At 43.1% G+C, this 19,370-nt stretch overlaps 1 protein-coding gene across 3 annotated transcripts in view; it reads right to left on the bottom strand.

Moving 5' to 3' along the window:
• BACH1 (BTB domain and CNC homolog 1) overlaps positions 1-13,847 on the bottom strand; it is a 44,364-nt gene extending 30,517 nt beyond the window's left edge. The window contains exon 1 of one of the 3 annotated variants that reach the window (XM_030328590.1): positions 13,757-13,847. The gene's annotated coding sequence lies outside the window, so the exon portion shown is untranslated. Of the gene's footprint in view, positions 1-10,399; positions 10,419-12,591; positions 13,241-13,756 lie in introns of those variants that run through there. The other 2 variants (XM_030328592.1, XM_030328593.1) reach the window with 2 other exon arrangements.
• Between the last annotated feature and the right edge of the window lie 5,523 nt (positions 13,848-19,370).

Raw genomic sequence — 19,370 nt, 5'->3', positions numbered from 1 at the left:
AGGTGACCAAGAACAGAAATAAAGAGATTATAAATATAAGTGGGATGATGGTCAACGTCCATGGTAAAAGGAAGTCAACAGATATTGTCTTAGGTTCATAAACTCAGGTATAACCATCAAAGAGATATAGAGGTAACCAACAGAAAAAGTAAATTGCAGAAATGAGTAAAGATGAATATTATCTATGAAGCAAAATTAGAGGTAGGATGATGCACAACAGATGGGGTTCCTTTATGATATATCTTTCTGTATTTTTTAAAGCAAAAACATGTACTAAAAACATAAACATAAATTAAAAGATATTTAAATAGTAAACAAAAATATTAAAGTTTAGTTAAGTATAAATTGTTGATAACTTTTGTGAGTCTTAAATATTTTGAAGATTCTCCAAATAGAAAAGAAATTTGACAAAGAGAAAAATCAACCTTTAACATCTTACATTATTTTGACAAAACCAGGAACAGGGAGGGTAAAGAAATATAGTTAAGATTTCTTTATTCCCAATATAACACTTGGAACAATGTTATACATACTGTTTAATATTTTATATTGACAGTGATACTACTCCAAATAGATTCTTTAAAAAAAAGTGAGGGTATCTTCTAAAGAAACAAGTTGTTGAACTGCCAAACCACTAGGGCATTGGTTCTCTGCCTTACAAAATCTGATGAAATCTATTGTATTTAACCAAGAAAGCCACTCACATCATAAAATTTTGCATTTGCTTTTGGTAGAATTAATTCAACCACGAGGTGATGCTTTCAGAAGACCAGTAAAATTGACAAACTTCTGCAAAGTCTCACCAAGAAAACATGAATACGCAGCATTCCCATTTTCACACAAAACAATACTGTAATGGCTCTTCTCCCCATACCCTCCATCTACAATAAAATTCTCTGCTCCCCTTTATAACAGAACTCCCAAAAAGAGCCATTTATATCCATACCATCTTCAGTCCCTTCTCTTCCCGAATTCACTTGAGCCCACTAAAACCAGGCCTTTCCCCCTCCACTCCATGGAAACCACTTTGTGAGGATCAATGACCTCCATGCTGCTAAATGGCAGATTTTCAGTCTCCTTCTACAGCTTCTCATCAACATTCAATAGGTTGGCCATTCTCTCCCTGAAATCCTTTCTTCACTTGGTTTCCAGGATACCACAATCCTGATTTCCCACCTCACCGCAGCCACTTGTCAATTTTCTTTGGTGGATCAACCTTCTCTTCCAAGTCTCTAAATGCTGGACGGTCCAGGAATTCGTCCTCGGGTCTCTCCTCTTCTTTGCACACGTTCCCTAGGTGAACTCATGCAAACTCAAGGCAAGGATGGGATCACTCATGGACTTACTGTACACTCTCAACATTATATTTGGTCTAATTCTGACAGCTCTCTTGAACTTCATATTCATGTACTCAACTGCATGCTCAAATTACTAATTGTATGTCTAACAGGCATCTCACATTTAAATGTCCGGAAGAAACCTTGGTTAATATCAAAATATTAACAACAGTTACATCTAGGTAATTGTTGTTTGTTTCTGCATTGAAATTCTGAACCATAAATACATTTTATTTTATAATCAGAAAAATGTTAAAACAGACAACTATAAACAAAACAATGTGCTTTCATTAAAAATGCAGTTGACATTTATTGCAATTGCCTTGAAGGCACCCAAGGAGTCAACTTCCAAGAATGTCAATTACTTTTCCCCCTTTATAATATCATCAGTGGTACTGGCTTATCACTACGTGTGAAATTTATGGGCAACTCTCAAACACGGTAGCCTCCATGGATATCTTCATAGTAATCGTGAAAGGAGAAATGAAACTGTATAAGACTCTAAAAATGATGGTTTAATGGGGAAAAAGAAAACTCTGTTACAGGAACATAAGGGGGAAGGATCCATCAAGTCAGGTCTAACCATCTGAACAAGGGCAAGCGTGCATCCATTTGACTTAAGTAGGTAGCTCCTGATCTATTTCATCTTGCAAAGGCTTTTAAAAAAAGGTTAAAGAGCGAAACAAACACACAGAATTATGAAATGCAAGAGAAATTCCAGTTTAGGTTATTTTAACAACTACCAGCAGGATAACATTGGAAAGAACAGAAGCACTGAGATACAATTAGAGCTTAGCCAGTATTACGAAGTATGTGATCTGTGAGGTACTGGACTTCACGCTTCAGGTTTCCCACGAGAAAAACAACGCTACTTTACTCTAAGGGACAACTGGGTAGCTCAGTCAGTTAATCGTCCAACTCTTAATTTAGGCTCAGGTCACAATCTCAGGGTTCATGAGTTCAAGCCCCATGTCAGGCTCTGTGCTGACAGCGTGGAGCCTACTTGGGATTCTCTCTCTCCCTCTCTCTGCCCCTTTCCTGCTCTCTCTCTCTCAAAATAACTAAGCATGAGAAAACATTAAAACTGGACAAGTACGCCCAAGATAATTGCTGGTTTCACAGAATTAAAGAATTTCTAATTAAAGGAGCACATCCATCCAGTATGACCCACTTCCCACTTGTTACAGATGTGGAAACTAAAACCCTGCGAGGATAACTTAAAGGTTGGAGGGGTCCTCTGCCCCCAGATCCAAATAATACATTTCAATTCACATACATGTCCTTAAGTGGCAGGTGTGCACAGGTTTTTTTTTTTGGGGGGGGGGGGGGGGTGAAAGTGAAGAGGCATGGAAGAATAAGGAACAGAGAGAAATGCCTCAAGTATCCTATGTGAGATGAGAACAATGTTAGAGTAAAAGGGCATTCAAGGAAGAGCAAACTTCCCTTTATTACTCATCATTTGGTTAATTAATATCTGATTAACACTTCTTGGATTACATAAACAATCTCATGTCATTAAAAGGGATCTGACATTAAACTATGTTGAACTTAAGTCAAAGTCTATACTTATACTCAACTATGTATGGACAATTCAAGGACAGAATGCTAGGAGATATTTCACTCAAAGTTATTTTTTTATTATTTTTTTAATATGAAATTTATTGTCAAATTGGTTTCCATACAACACCCAGTGCTCATCCCAACAGGTGCCCTCCTCAATGCCCATCACCCACTTTCCCCTCCTTCCCACCCCCCCATCAACCCCCAGTTTATTCTCAGTTTTTAAGAGTCTCTTACGGTTTGGCTCCCTCCCTCTCTCTCTTTTTTTTTTTCCCTTCCCCTCCCCTATGGTCTTCTATTAAGTTTCTCAGGATCCACAGAAGAGTGAAAATATGGTATCTTTCTCTGTATGACTTACTTCACTTAGCACATCACTCTCCAGTTCCATCCACGTTGCTACAAAAGGCCATATTTCATTTTTCATTGCCAAGTAGTATTCTATTATGTATGTAAACCACAATTTCTTTATCCATTCATCAGCTGATGGACATTTAGGCTCTTTCCATAATTTGGCTATTGTTGAAAGGGCTGCTATAAACATGGGGGTACAAGTGCCCCTATGCATCAGCACTCCTGTATCCCTTGGGTAAATTCCTAGCAGTGCTATTGCTGGGTCATAGGGTAGATCTATTTTTAATTTTTTGAGGAACCTCCACAGTTTTCCAGAGTGGCTGCACCAGTCTGCATTCCCACCAACAGTGCAAGAGGGTTCCCGTTTCTCCACATCCTCTCCAGCATCTATAGTCTCCAGATTTGTTCATTTTAAACACTCTGACTGGCGTGAGGTGATATCTCAGTGTGGTTTTGATTTGTATTTCCCTGATGAGGAGTGACATTGAGCATCTTCTCATGTGCCTGTTGGCCATCTGGATGTCTTCTTTGGAGAGTTATTTTCAATACAAAGTATTAAGTGTCCATGTCCTGCATTTAAATGAAGTATTATAGATTCTTTATACATCATTTTGTTTTCCAACTATAAAAAGTATAACCATGATCCAAATTATTTACTTCTGATTGCCTAGAGAAAGTGAAAGTCCTAAAACTAGATCAAGGTCAGACTGACTCTAGGTCTAAGAGTTAATACATATAGTATGCAAAGTAACTGGAAGGAAAAAAGGACAACCAAAATAGTGCCTTCAAATTCCCAACCTTTCCTTAAATATCATCTTGCTGCAACTCATAATAAATCTGATAAAAAAAAAAAAAGGAAAGAAAACAATAGAAGAAAAAAAATTAAGAGTAAAAACTTCAAAGGAATACCTTTAAATAAGGAAGCAATCATATAGCAGCAAGTAGAATATTGCATGAATCACAGATCTGAAATTTTAAGTATTAAATTGAAATGCTTTATTTAAAAATAACCTAATCCAGCAATCCCTGATAGCCACCATAGTGCTACAGCATCTCAATACACATAGCTAAAACTAAAATGTTTAAATCCCTTTCTTGTTATTTATTAAGTTAACTTGGCAGTCAACATTACCATCTCTAAATGGGGATTTCCAAGCTACAGACTTTCCACCTAAGCCCACATAGCTACTTTCCCAAATATATTCATTACAAGATTTTGTCAAATAAGTAAATATGAGGTCTGTTAAAAAAGAAAAAAGTTGAAACATTTCTTAGTGCAAATATTATTTAAGGAACATGGAGTAGATAAATACTATTGCTTTTTACCTGAGACAAAAGTTCTTTTGGCAGTATAGTCTTTCTAAATTCTTTTTTTTTTTTTAATTTTTTTCTAATGTTTATTTTTGAGAGACAGAGTGCAAGCGAGGGAGGGATAGAGAAAGAGGGAGACACAGAAACCAAAGCAGGCTCCGGGCTCTGAGCTGTCAGCACAGAGCCCGACGTGGGGCTCGAGCCCGACGTGGGGCTCGAACCCACGAGGCATGAGATCATGACCTGAGCCGAAGTCAGGCACTTAACCAACTGAGCCACCCAGGTGCCCCTAGTCTTTATAAATTCTATCCAAAAAAGTAATACCATTTTGAAAACCTACCCTAACCATCTATCACAGCCTCTTAGTTATTCTCAAATAGGAAAAATTATTAGCAATTAACTGCTATTTTGTGAATTTACAACACTGTTTGTGTTTATATTATTTGTCTGCCTTTCACATAGCATACACAGCACCAAAACCTGGGATTGAAAAAAAGCAACAAGAATGACAAGAATAAAAATCGTTTAACATATAAACATGCTCTACAAAGTTTGGGAGGCTAGACACTTACTGTATAAACTTAAAGTGGCATTATTCTGGAAGTCCAAACGACCACTTTTTCTCCTAGCAGGGGAATGTGTGTGTAGAGAGGATGCGATGCTCCTGTCTGTATGTGTAATTTAAGAGGCTGGGTTCCAAACAGTCCTGCCCATCCAAGTCAGTGAATCAACCATTCTATTCAAGCCAGGCTAGCCTTCCTGCTCGGGAGAGCCACAGACATTGCAGGTGGGTATGCCCTGCAGATTAAGACAGGGAATCTCCTGGTATAGATACAATCAGAAGCTACAAAATATAAGAAATGGCAGAGAACTTTAGAAGCGTTGAGTACTGAAACAGTCCTCCCATTGGTCATTTTTTCGGTAAAATGGGCATTTTCAATTTTTTAATATTTTTAAATAAAACATTTATATAATCTGACGGGAAAAGCAAGACCTGATTATGTTAGGAAATAGAAGGTAAAGGGGGAAAAAGTCACCTAAAATTCCAAACCCAAAAAAACCCATATTTTCACTTTCTAATCAGAAGGGTGGGTCTCTATACAGTGGTGGTGTAAGTAGCAGGCTAGGATGACACTGTTGACCACCCACTACTTTTCTAACCAAACTCTGATTGTGCTCACAAACCTACTCTCTACCTGAGGTCTTGTGTTTCTGGGGAAGCGGATCCCAGTCCCAAATGAAGACGAATGACCATACATTTAAGCTAATCACAATGGTCTCATTGCTCTTGACACTGACTCATTTGGGTAAGGGCTTAAGCAAAATGCTGGCCCATGAACAGAGAGGAGAGGGTCAGGACAGCATCTATTATGGAACTTTGGGTAAAGATTTTACTTAATAAGAGACATGCCAGGAAAAAAAAAAAAAAATAGTCGTCTCCCAAGGAACTTAGTCACTGACTCATAACACGTGAACTTCTGGGAGCCATCTTGCAACAGTAAGAGGAACTAGCTAAGCACAAAAGAATGACAGATCCAACCTTTTCCCACTGACCTTATTTTTAAATACATACATACACAAACACACACTCTTCCTGATCCAACTTCCCCCTACTAAAATCCCTCCTGTCTACTCTCCTTCAGTGCTAAGCTTCTCAAAAGAGAGGTCAAAACAAGCTGTTTTCCTCTGCTTGACCATGCATTCATCAATGACATTCCTAAGACTTTCCTGATTTCTTAAAACTTAGGTTTCCCACATTCTATGGTTCCAAGGCACATTTTGCACGTTGCTATTACAGCAATTAATACATGCTATAGTAATGGCTTGTTTCTCTATTAGACAGTAACTTCTGAAACGTTTTGTACTCCCAATGTCTACAGAAGTTCCTGGCATACAAAGGCATAAATATTTGCTTCATAAATCAAACGTAAACCCAAAACCTAATACAAAAGCACACCACAAACGTTTAAATGAATTTACCAACCCTACCATTTACACACACCAAAAGTTGAATATGTGTTTGTGTTTAAGTTTGGGGAGAGGAGCAGCAGGCACAAGAAGATAAGAGACCAGAGCGCCTTGAAACTCAAAAACACAATTATTCTTTACTCTCCAGAGACCAGATAGCTGTTCAACGTTAACTCAGCGGAGGGGCAGGGCAAGGGTCTGGGAAGCAAGGGCAGGGAAGCTGGTGTCAGGGTCCCTCTGCCACGGGTGAGCACTGCTACCTACCCATTCCCGAGAGGAAAAGGTGTTCCGGCCCTCCCGGGCTAGGGAAACAGACAACAAACCAGGCCGATGACAACAGGCAGGCCAGGAGAGGCAAAACACGGGTTTTAAAACCCCAAAGAACTATATCCAGAGTTTGAACAGTGCTCACGACACTCCTTTACCACAAAGAGACAATGAAGCAGGCCAAGGTATAGGAGCTACAGACAGCCTTATCTATCATCTCCTTTGATTCCCCTGGATAACAGCTGGGAATAAAGGCAGGTGACACTACTCAGCTGGGCAAAATGCTTTTCTACTTGAAAAGTCTACTAATGTGGGGAAAATGATTAAAAGAGCCAATGGGTTTTTTTCCTCTCCTTCTAATTAAGTGATAAATCCTATCTAGAGGACAATTCTGAGCCACGATGGGAATAAAACAGTAAATAAGAAAATGTTACATTCTTTGAAAATAAAAAGTGTCTTGGGCCAAGATTTGATAACCACTTTACATGTTTAATAAATTGTATTTAAGTGCAAAACACACACTAATGAAATTACTGATCTTACTAAAATTACTGATCTTACTTACTCCAAAATGACAACCTAATAATTATAACCTCATAAATTTATTCAAAGACTAATAAATCTTTTATAGACATATTTTACAACAAACTCTCTAATGGATAGTTTTCTTCACTGATTTAGCAGACTTCCAAGAGGTGCTGGTGCACTTTAAGGAAGGAATAAGGCATTAGGAATATGAAGACACCAGCAACAGGAAGCTGAGTGGGTGCATATCTCCATTTCTTCGGCGGGACCCTAAGAGTTGACCTCCTTAAGCCAAAAACACTTCCCCTTGGAATCCTGGAGGCAGACAAGTCAGTAAAAAGATCAACAGAAAAAAACGGTAGGAGAGAGGAACAAGACAGTTCCCTCACCACACTATTTTGTTCGTTACCATGCAGGTAGGATATTGTCAACTTCCAGGCTACAAAGGAATCGAAAATGGACTCCATATATAAAAACACTTTTTAGTGTAATTCTGCTTTAATGGGGAATGGAGAAATGGAGTATACATCTGTCTGCTATGACTCTGAGCCAATCTAAGAAAGAAAAAAAAAAAAGTGGAAATGACTTTATTGGATAGAAGCTGGGAATAATACCTTTATTACAAAAATATTCTTTTGAATGAGTTTCCTAAGGCATTAAGAAAACCATTTCAATTTATTTTTAAAAGAACACGATTTACACACAGCTTCAACTGCATCAAGGTAACATTTTCTAAATTGTGCCAACACTGAGAGAGGAACCAGCGTCCGCCCAACTTCACGGCATGCCCACTGTGCTCCTACAACAGCCATTAACAACCAAGATCCTGGCAACTACTATTTCTTCCTTATGTTTGTTTGGGGCAATTTTTATTATCCTATTAATATTCTCTAACCTGTTCCTTATCCTAAACACAACAAAAGATCTGTTCTAGAGGAGTTAGGATATTAAAGGAAAGTGTTAGATATATGAGCAGTCTAACATCTAGACTATCCAAGTTATATTTTTACACAGTTCAATTCTAAATCAATTAAGGGTAAAAAAAAAAAATCACAAGACAAATATTCTATCTCAGGAGATAAACTAAAAGAATGACTTAAATCCAACTGCCTCCTCAATACTCATACCAATTATGAAAACAGAACGCAGAATTTTAAATGATCAAAAGAGCTTCAACTTGGTACACATTTAATGTAACTTAAGAGGTACAGCCCATAATGTTCTCTCCTTCACTCTTTGAAAAATCCCCAAGTTTGAAGACCACAGAACTAAAATGAATCTATACTATACTCACGAGTGCAGCAACCAGAAGTTGGCAGGACAAACACAGCCAAGGTACACTCAATGTTCCATGGGAGATAAAACAGGAGATATGGATCTTCATCATCAAGAAACTCCCACTCTGGGGAGCCTGGCTGGCTCAATCAGAAGAGCATGCAGCTCTTAATATTGGGGTCGTGAGTTTGAGCCCCAGTTGGGTGCAGAGATTACATACATACATAAATACATAAATACATAAAAAAAGAAAGTCACACTCTAGCCCAAAGGATGGTCAGAATGTTTGACACAACCTTTCGGAATGACCTACAGGTATAAGAAGCCATATGACAAACATATCCACTGTTTATTGTGGATAATTTTTCTGTCCTGGAGTATGCATGTCATTTAAAGAAAATGCAATACTGAGAAGTAATTGGCAGGTATATTTACATTCCAAATGTTCCCAACAAACTGCTTGGGAATGAAAACTAAGAAATGAGTCTGTCTTGATGTTAATATGCCAGGAGCAAGTGGACAGGTTACTAAACCTGCCAGACCACAACGTCCCCAACTCTCACATACAGAATAGACTAGATGCAGAATAGAAAATGTTTTTATTTCTTCCAAAGCCAATTCCAATTAACTGGTAATGACCACCTCTGGGGCATTTGCTGAGATGGTTAGATCCTTAAGTAAAAAGCCATATCCTGTGTTCCTTGCCCTCAGAAGTTGGGTGTTTGAGTTGCTGCTACTGACTTCCCATCAGAATGTTCTCTGGAACTGTTTTTTTTAGTAGCAGCAATCTGATGCATATCCACACAATCTCTTCGGTCTCCCTTGTGATCAGTGGCTGCAATTCAGTTCAAAGAGGCTACAAAACGTGGCTGTGTAACTGAGCACTTCCCTGAGTCTGAACAGATAATAATACCTAACATGTATAGTAATGTTTAAGACAGAGCCAATACTGTTCTAACCACTTAACGTATATTAATGCTTTCAATTTCCAAATAGTCTCTATTATATACGTTCTACCATTATCATCCCCATTTTACAGATGAGAAAAGGAGGCACAACTAGGTGAAGTAACGTGCCCAAGGGTTTAAAGCGGGTAGGTAGTAGAGCTAGAACTTGATCATCGGCTGTCCGGCTCCAGATCTCCCACTTTGAACCACTTTGCTTACTGCTTCTCTGTCAATTGCACGCTGACCAAACCCACAACTTCAGTCCTGTTAAACTATACACTGAGTAAGCCAGAAGTCCAGGTTTCACGGTGGTGTAAGTCTATGTTTTACCTGCAGTCCTGAAATATTTACTCTCCAAAGGGGTTTGGATTCTGGCAAATAGTGCTTAATTTACCCATTGCCAGGGGCTTTGTTAGACTATTGGGCAAGTTTTTTTAAATCAAAAGTTTCATAAATCATCTATTCCACCACAAAAAAAATGCACACTCCATTTAGTAGAACCCTCAGGAAATGAGAGTTTTAGGGTTAAAGCAATGCTCCCATTAACAGAACATTAGTCAGAAAATCTGCACTGTGAAGAGAATTTATGACAACTGGTCATTTTGAAGGGCTTTGCCATCACTATTCTAAACATCATTTCTCACAAGACAGGAGTACAAAACGCATATGGCCAATGGGATTTAACTGAATGGTAAATAATAACCATCCCTCAGCATGCCTAGAAGTTGATTTTCTGAATATACACATTCTCCTAAGGGTAAGGGGGGAAATCCCACTTCCCAAGTGATTTGCTAAATATGTAGTCTTATTAATCCTTCCTAAAGGAGATGTAAACTTGGCTCAAAAAAATGACAGCACCTGGTTGGCTCAGTGAGTTAAGCGTCCGACTTCAGCTCAGGTCACAGTCTCACGGTTGTGAGTTCGAGCCCCATGTCGGGCTCTGTGCTGACAGCTTGGAGCCTGGAGTCTGCTTCGGATTCTGTGTCTCCCTCTCTCTTCACTCCTTCCCAGCGCGCTCGCTCACTCACTCTCTCTCTCAAAAATAAATATTAAAAAAAGACTTCAAGGAGTAACTGAAAAGGGTAACTTTTAAAAAAATTTGTTATATACAAGTTACACTCCAATGTGTGGATTATCTTCAGGGGCTCCCACTGCACACTTTTTCATATTATTACATTTCATCGGATCGTATACATTAAACAAGCCAACCACTTGGCTGGTCTCCAAATTCAAAATGCATGGTATCTGGTATCGCACGTAATGGGCAACTCTGTATTTTCTGTATTTCCATTCCTGATATCAACAACTGTGATAAGAAATTTACACTCATGCTTCTAAATTTTAAAGTACAGTATAGGGGCGCCTGGGTGGCTCAGTTGGTTAAGCGTCTGACTTCAGCTCTGGTCATGATCTTGAGGTCTGCGAGTCTGAGCCCATCAGGCTCTCTGCTGTTAGCACCGCGCCCACTTCGGATTCTCTATTTCCCTCTCTCTCTGCCCCTCCTCCACTTGTGCTCTCTCTCAAAAATAAAATAAACATTAAAAAATAATAATCATGCAGTATAAAAAGAATAAAACTACATATATAATAAAAATTAAACTAATATTAAGAACATTTTGAAAAAATGCTAGTTCTTAAAAGGAAATCAGAAGTTTAAACAAAAATATTCCAGTTGCTGAAAGAACGTTATTGGCAGTGGTGAACAAATTCTTTGTTCCCCGACAGAAAAAAAGGAGCATATGCACCTACATTATATAACACGCATGTGCTACTATTAATCTGTATCTTGAAGCTTTTTTATTTTACATGAAAGTAACATTTTAAAAATCAGAGCCTTAATATTTTCTTCCAAATGGATCATCTTGCACCCCACCTTAGAGACGCTAATACCTAAAAAAGTCATGATTTCGAATCTCCTATAGTCCCAAACTTACAGCAACAATATTAACCACTTTTCCATGTATGAAATGTTTGAAGTGAATTGTCATCAATAAGAATTAGTCATTCTTTCGACCGCAGGTAAGGGCCAGTCCTCCCGGCCTCCACAAAGTTTGTTCACAATGGGGGCTGGCTGGTAAGCTTGGGTCATTTTTAAAGCAAGAAGTAATGAACTAAGATGTAAAGACACTCCATCACCGTACCTAAGAGAATGAGACAGATATATACAGTTTGCCCTTCATTAGACAGCTCTTTCTGGACTTGACCCAAGGAGACCTGTCAGTTCCACTCACATTCACCTAACCCTTGCCCCTGCCAACAGAAACTACTAGCGTATGCATGCAAAGCCAAGGGCCAATGGAAACCAAGAGGGAGTCTCCTTCTGTGCTCTCATAAAGTTTTTATGAAGAACACATTAAGCTGGCTTTTGACATGCAGAAACCATACAACAACAAAACCGCAAGAGGGGAACCAAAGACAAAGTGCAGGGAAGGTAGTCAATGTTTTTATTACAATCTTGTCATTAGGTTACTCCTAGCTGCAGATTTCTCCCTCGGTGTTCGCTCTCTCCAGCGCAAATCTATTCTCAGGCAGTAGGTCATGAGGCCGGCCACTCTGTGTTTACACACAACCTCAGCACCACTTGGCCACTTCCTCCCGCTGCTGGAGCACTTGACCCACTGATTACCTGTATCAAAACAGACGGTGCCCGCTGGGTCCCCGTCAGCCCTCCGAAGCAACCCCTCTCGAGTGCTCCTTGGCCTTTTATGGTGGAGGCATGTGATGAGAGTATCTGCACCAGCTGTTCTTAATTACCTCTCAGGCTGGGGTGAATGACTCAGCAACCCAACTTTTTTAAGGAGTCATCCTACCTTGTTATCCAACCAACATTCTGAACAACGGTAAACCACTAGACATGGCCCTGTTCGACAACAATATACACGAGGCCATGCAGTCACCAAACCAAAGCCATCCCACTCAAGCTGACTCACCAAGAGTCCCTTTTTCCCCCAAGGCTCCTTTTGCCAAAGGCAGAAGTGGCCAAGTGCCTTGAAGCCCAACCCACCCCAGCCCTTGCACCACTAGCCCACACCAGGAAGAAGCAAGCTTACCTCTTCCCATTTCTCGGCTTGACCATGTGAAGCGCTCAAGCGCTGGGTCACCAACACGTCCGGCGTTTCCACCCCTTATCTTTCTGAACCGCTTTAAATGCACAGCGTCCAAATATAAGGAGTGTTAAAGCAGATGAACAGAGACCTAGCAGTGGCATCCTCCATAGGTTAACAGTCCCAACACCGATGCGTTTCTCCAAATAGAGAAGCATCCCTACAAAACAAGCCTTTGTTCCTTCACTCACCACAGAGTAGCCTGTTTTTCCCACACACGTCTTTCACAATTACTACTACACTATACCTTCATCAACCCAAGTTTAACGCAGAAGGCTCACTGCACAAAGGCATTCCGCGCAGGGCTGCTCGGTGACATAAAACCGCCGCGCAAGAATGAGAAAGCAATGGCACTCGAGTTCCATCAAACCAGCACAAAAAGCTGGTGTCTCTATACGCGGCACCCAGCCTCACCGCACCGTGGGAGTCTTAATTACGACGTGTGGGCAAAACTCCAACAAAGGGAGCTCTGGGATGTCCGGTCGTCCACGCCGATCTTGGCTAAACCCAGCCCCGCAAGGGGGTATTTTTGCTGCAGCCACGACCTCGGCCATTCTAAACGAGACTCCACGCGCGACAGACACCCAGGCCAGGCAGACCGGAGGCAAGCGGCTCTCGGGACGCGGCGGGTGCGGAGGGCGGTGGGAGCGGGCGGGAGGACAATACCGAGCCGGGGCCAGCCGCGCGGGCGGTGCTGATGTGTCACAGCCCGGGCGGGCCGCGGCTAGGAGGGCCTGCCGGGCTCGGACCCGGGCGCCGCAGAGGCGGGGGCGAGGGGGAGTGGTAGTGGGAGCCCAGGGACCCCGCCGCCGAGGCCACTTCCCCGCCCCCCCGCCGCGCCCGCCCGCCCGGGGGTAAAGTGCAGCGCGGGCCCGTAAACAAGAGCTCTGGCCGCGCGCTCGGAGCACGGGGCGCAGGCAGGCAGGTCGCCCCTTCCGGCGGACGAGGCCACTTCCAGGAACAGGGGCCGCCGCCGCCGCCGCCCCCCGCCCAGAAGCCCGCCGCCCGGGTCCCCCTCCCCGCCTCCCCGGACCTGCCCGCGGGCGGCCCCGACCGCGCGCCGCCGCGCGGATCCTCCCGGGAAGGGCGCGCGGGACGCCGAGCCACTCACCAGAGCCGAGGCGCCGCGCGGCCCGACTGACGGCAGCGAGCGAGCCCGGCGGGCGGCGCGGGCAGCGGTCAGGTGACTCATTCCCTCCCCGCGGCCGGCCGCCCCCTTCCCTTCGCGGCCTTCCCCTCCCTTCCCCTCCCCTCCCCGTTGTCCCCTCCCCTCGGCCGCCGCGGCGGCCGCCGCCACCTCCCAAAGCCTAAAGCCCTCCCGCCCCCCGGAGGCCCCGCCTCGCGAGGCCCCGCCCCGCCCACCCCGCGGCGCTAAGCTCCGCCCCCAACGGAGACCCCGCCCCCACCCGAGGCCGGGCCACGCCGCCCGCGAGGCCTCAGTCGGCGCGCTGGGGCCGGCGGGGCTCCGGGCGGCTGCAGCGGTTGTCGTGGCTCCACCCGCCCGAGGCCCACGCGAGAGGCCGCGGGGTCCGAGCACTGCGCCCCTTTGCGAGCGCAGCCCGCTGCATGAGCGGAAGAGCCACCGAGGACAACCTCCTCCTTCCCAAGTGAGGGCAGAAAGGAAAAGGCTGACGGCCTCATGGCCCCAAGTGTTGCCAGGACGCTCGGGATCGAGCAAAACTGCCGCGAGCCCGGAGTCCCGCGGACAACAGGAGGTCCCTCCCCAGACCCTCCTCTGCCATCCCTTAGGGACGCCTTAGGCTGGGCGTCCAGGTTCGGAAAGTAGTATTTGAGCTTGCTGGTAAGATGTATCGAGTGCATCCAGGATTTTGTGGAAAGCATCTGGCATCCCTACTTCTTCTGTCTGACAAAGAAAACACGGGCGTCTGGCTAACAGGTGTTCCCTTCAGGCTGTGGCTGCCAGGAAACTTGGAGCCAGGTTCAGCGCCCAGTGGTGTCGGCCGGCTCAGCTCAAGCCCTGCTCGGGCTTTCCTCCTCTGATGCTTATCCTGGTGTTTATCCAATTGTCAGTTTTAAAATTATGTTCCCCAGCCATTTAGCACCTCTGGAGTGCAAAGCACTGTCTCTGCGAAAAGATGCCCACGTGTCAAAGCCCAAGCTTACCAATCTAGAGAGAGAGAGACACTGAGCACACCGGGTCTGAGCCAGCCAAACCGATTGGAGTTAGGTGATCTGTGCAAAGGGATTTTGCTGTTGGCTTCGAGTTTAAGCAAAGAGGAGATGGAGAGAAACTGGTAGCCGAACAGCCTCAGCATCGGGGTGTGCGGACTCATTCTGGAACACGGCAAGGCAGCTCTGGAGCTCACAGTGCAAACAAAGTTACCAAGATAATAAAGTCAGGTGTTATCACTAACATGACTGCGTTTGCACTCACTGGTTAGGGACTTTTGAGTTACATGCAGGATATATGAGACAGTGACCTAACTACGAGGAGTGAGGTGATTCACTGTGACCTCAAATCAGGGCAGGAGGTGATATTTGCATTGGGTCTTAACTGGGAAGAATGGGGCCCCCGCAGTCCCTGGAAGGAGCAGCATATGCAGTAGTCTAGAGTTAAGAGGCAGATGGCATTCCAGACCGCCAGAGTTCATGTGGGGTACAAATATTCACTGAGAAATGAGGAAAGGACATAGACCATGAAAGGATTTGGGTTCTTCCACACGTGAGAGAGTTTTTGAGGCTTCACTCTCCTTCCACCCTAAGCCAATGAAATTATAGTATGCTTCTTTCCTCTCACATGTGTACAGTTTCTTCTAGATGAAGAACAGATCCTCCCATTTGGGAAGAACTCTTCCTTCTTTACTCTAGATAATGGTCATATTTTCTAGCACAACCTCTGGTATGCTTCGTTATTTGAAAAGTCTTATACAGGTGTTGGGAATACCAAGACAGCTAGGAATGACTCAAATTTTAGTATTTCTAAGAATCTCTGGGGTGCTTATTAAAATGCAAATTCCTGGGTCCTGCCCCCAAAATTCTGATTTCATAGGCCTGAATGGTACCCCAAGGTCTGCATTTTTAATAGTGATGCAGGGGGTCTTGAAACCACACTTGAGAAGTACTGAGTAAGAGCTAATGGTGTAGAGTAGGAATAGGGTAAAAATTAAAGAATGAAATAAAACCAAGTCAGAATGGGCCTCGTACACTGTGCCTAGAGTTTGACCTTTATTCCATGGGCTGAAGGGAGCATATGGAGGTCTCTAAGTCATGTGATTGGTTTTAGAAGCTAATTCTAGAGAACTTCATTCATGCCATTTCTGTTGGTTTAGCTCTTTGCATCTTTAAAAATTCATGAGCTATCCAGTCAACAAAATTTGGGGTGTCAAAAAAAAGGCTTTAAACTGTGGGTGACTGCCAAGGTAAATAAACATAAATTTCACCAACTTGAAAAACTACCAGTTGATACTTCTTCCATCAAAAGGGACTATTATGAAAGCCATACCTCCCCTGCCCATGGTTAGATGATTTTCATGGGAAATGAACATATTTTATTAGAAAACAATGAGGACTTCCTGGAGCAGCATGGGCGAACATACCCTAGTGTTTACCGGATATCTGATATGAAAGGGAAAGTGAGGGGAATGTAACCTCCAGTTGGAGATGAGCACAAAGTCTAAGATCCAAAAAAAAAAAAAAAAAAAAAAAAAAAAAAAGGCAGAAAAAGGAGAGAAAAGAAGACAGTATTGGAGAAGAACTCAATGGGACAAGGGTCAAATTGGCGAAAGCAGTGCTTTCCAGAAACCAGATTTAATGAAAACCAAAGTGGCTCTATGTAAAATCCAAAACCAGTTGAAGGCTGTGGTGGGCTAAAGACAGCTGTGAAATTTGAGTCACTCTCTTCATCAAGAAGGGGAGTTTCTTTTTCATCCCCTTAAATCTGGGCTGGCCCTGTGACTGCATAGCCAAGAGAACACTGCAGAAGTTGTGCTATGCCAGCTCTGTATCTAGTCTTTAAGAAGCCTGGCATCTTCCACCTACTCTTTCTTGAAATGATCTTTCTTGACACACACCCTCTCAGAAACGAGGCACCACACAGTGAAAAGCCCAGTATGGACCTCTCCAGTCAATAGCCCCAGCAGGGCAACCAACCAGTGGTCAGCATTAAGTGCATCCTGAGAGTGAGCCATTGTGACATTCTGGTGTAGTCTAGTTTATACGACTAGCAACCCCAACCAAAAGAACCTTGAGGCTGAACCCCGTCAACTCATAGAACTATAAGATAATAAAATGAGTATTGTTTTAAGCTGCTAGGTTTTCAAGTGGTGTGGGCAAAGAAAATATCTGATGGTGACATAGGGCCTGAAAATGTAGTTACATTTGTAAGAAAAAGCACAACCCCAACAATCAGGACTTAGAGGAAAGTTCAGATCAATAAAACAAAATACGTAGAGGAGACTTTAATTGTAAACCTGTGTCAAGTTCCCTGACCTGACACTTAAATTTTCCCCACAATTACAGGTTGGTGGCACCCCAAATTCCCCTCACTCCTTTGCAAATATTCATATAATGAAGTCGAGAAAATGTTATCCTTCCAGAAGCTAATGCTGGACATTGTACTTAAAATAGCTAACTAACTAAATAGCTAACTAAATAAATAAATAACTGAAGTTACTAAATGTTTGATGCAAGTGCCTTCCTGTGGAGGCAGTGATGTTTGTGCTTGGTGCTGAGTCAGAAACAGCACATACAGAGCCTTCAGCCAAGGTCACATGTCTGCACAGAACAGAGAAAAATCCAGCCCGATAGCTTTGTTGCGTGTATTCGTTGATGTTTTCATCAAGGATTGTGTAGCCTGCAGTTGTTGATCTTTCATCTTTAAAATTCATGCAAGTAGTAAATTCTACTCCATAGTATATTTGTTTCAATAAAAGTGTTCTCAAAATTATATATTTGTTTGTTTGTTTATATTATTGTATATATTTTATTATATATATAATGTATATATTTTTATTATATTATTTATATAATATATATATTTAGTAAAAGTGACATAATTGGTAGAGGTGCTATATTTTAACTCACAGTTTAGCTCACCTCTGGCCTATACCACTTTATTCATCTAGAGCAGTGGTCTTGACAGAGGCCAATTTTACCCCCCAGGAAATATTGACATTGATAAGGAGGAGAGGGATATCTAGTGGGTAAGGACCAGAGATGCTGTTAACATCCTGCAATGCACAATACAGCCCCCATGGATAAAAAAAGCTTTATGAATAAGGACACTTCATTCCCCCTACACAGCAAAGAATTCTCCGGCCCAAAGTGTCAGTAATGAGGAGGCTGAGAAACCGTGACCTAGATGTACTCATGCTGCAATATGAGAAATGTGTATATATCCTTGATAAAGATGCGCTACCGAATTTTCTGTAGCTTCCTAACAGACAGGTAAAAAAAGGAAATCTGATCGGTCAGTAGTGGTAACTAGATGTTGGGTTGAAGTGACCCACAGTGCGAGAGAGAAGTGGTGACACCCTAGAGAAGAGAAAATGAGCACAGGCTGTGGGGACCCCCTCCACACCACCGCCCATCACAGCAACCTGTTCCCAGGACGGGGCTGCCGTATGTAGGAAGTACTTTGGAAATGGAGTAGAATGATGACTGACCTCTGAGATTTTTTTTTAAATATTTATTTATTTATTTTGAGAGAGAGCACACAAGCAAGTGGGGCAGGGACAAGAGAGAGAGGGACAGAGCATCTGAAACAGGCTCTGTGCCGACAGCTTGAACTCACAAACCGTAAGATCCTGACCTGACCTGAAGTCAGACGCTTAACCAACAGAGCCACCCAGGCGCCCCGACCTCTGAGTTATAAAGGCTATAAAAGGAGACCTATTGGATCAGACGACAGATAGGCATGTCACCATAAAGAGAGAGAAATGTCACTTGGGGCTGCTGGATTTTCACTATTGGCCCCTCCAGATTCCCTCCCTCGCCTTCTCCACCATGCTCTGTGCTGCAGGAGGAAAGTATAGCATCCATGGGTTCCCCCACTTCCTTACTTCCGGTTGTACTTGGACAATGGGAGGCATTAGCAGGAACACAGCTGTTTCCTTGCTGGGCCATACATTGGCTGTAACAATATTCCTCTACCAAAGACCTCAGCTCTTGTTAGACAGCCTTCACCTAGAGCTACAGCCAAAGCAACATCATTCTTCCCACCTTGGTCAGCCCCAGGGTACACCACTGTCGGCTTGGCAAGTTACCTGTCCTCACCCTAGTAAGTGGTCCCATATATTTCTCACCAGCTCCCTGACTGATTCACCAGGCCAAGACTTGGGGGCTAGCCATAATGAATATATTAACACATATAAAGAGAGAATGTAACCGTCAAAAAGGGGAGTTCTCCAAAATCTGAAGCCAAGAAGCTGGAGAACAAGAGGCGTAAACCCAGGCATGCATCACTTCTGCTGCCCCCAGGAGGGGGGGGGTGGGGAGGATGCATTGGCCAAGGATTTTCTTGCTAAGTACCATTCTACTCCTGAGTTCATGAGGAAGAGAGGAGCTACACGCTACTGTGACTTGTTCTATTAGACTGGCCATCAAGGTCACCCCACTCACATGCCTCTTTGACTTCTTTCTAATGATTTGGCTTCACATACATTTACCTGAGACTGGTTAGTGAGCATCAATATTTGGTGCACTTGCTGGCAATATTCTCATTGTGAACTAACAATTATCTTCGCAGTTTTCTTCCTGCCTCTGCA

The sequence above is a fragment of the Lynx canadensis genome, chromosome C2 (genome assembly GCF_007474595.2).
Source record: "Lynx canadensis isolate LIC74 chromosome C2, mLynCan4.pri.v2, whole genome shotgun sequence".
NCBI lineage: Eukaryota > Metazoa > Chordata > Mammalia > Carnivora > Felidae > Lynx > Lynx canadensis.
This window is presented reverse-complemented; position numbering and strand designations above follow the sequence as displayed.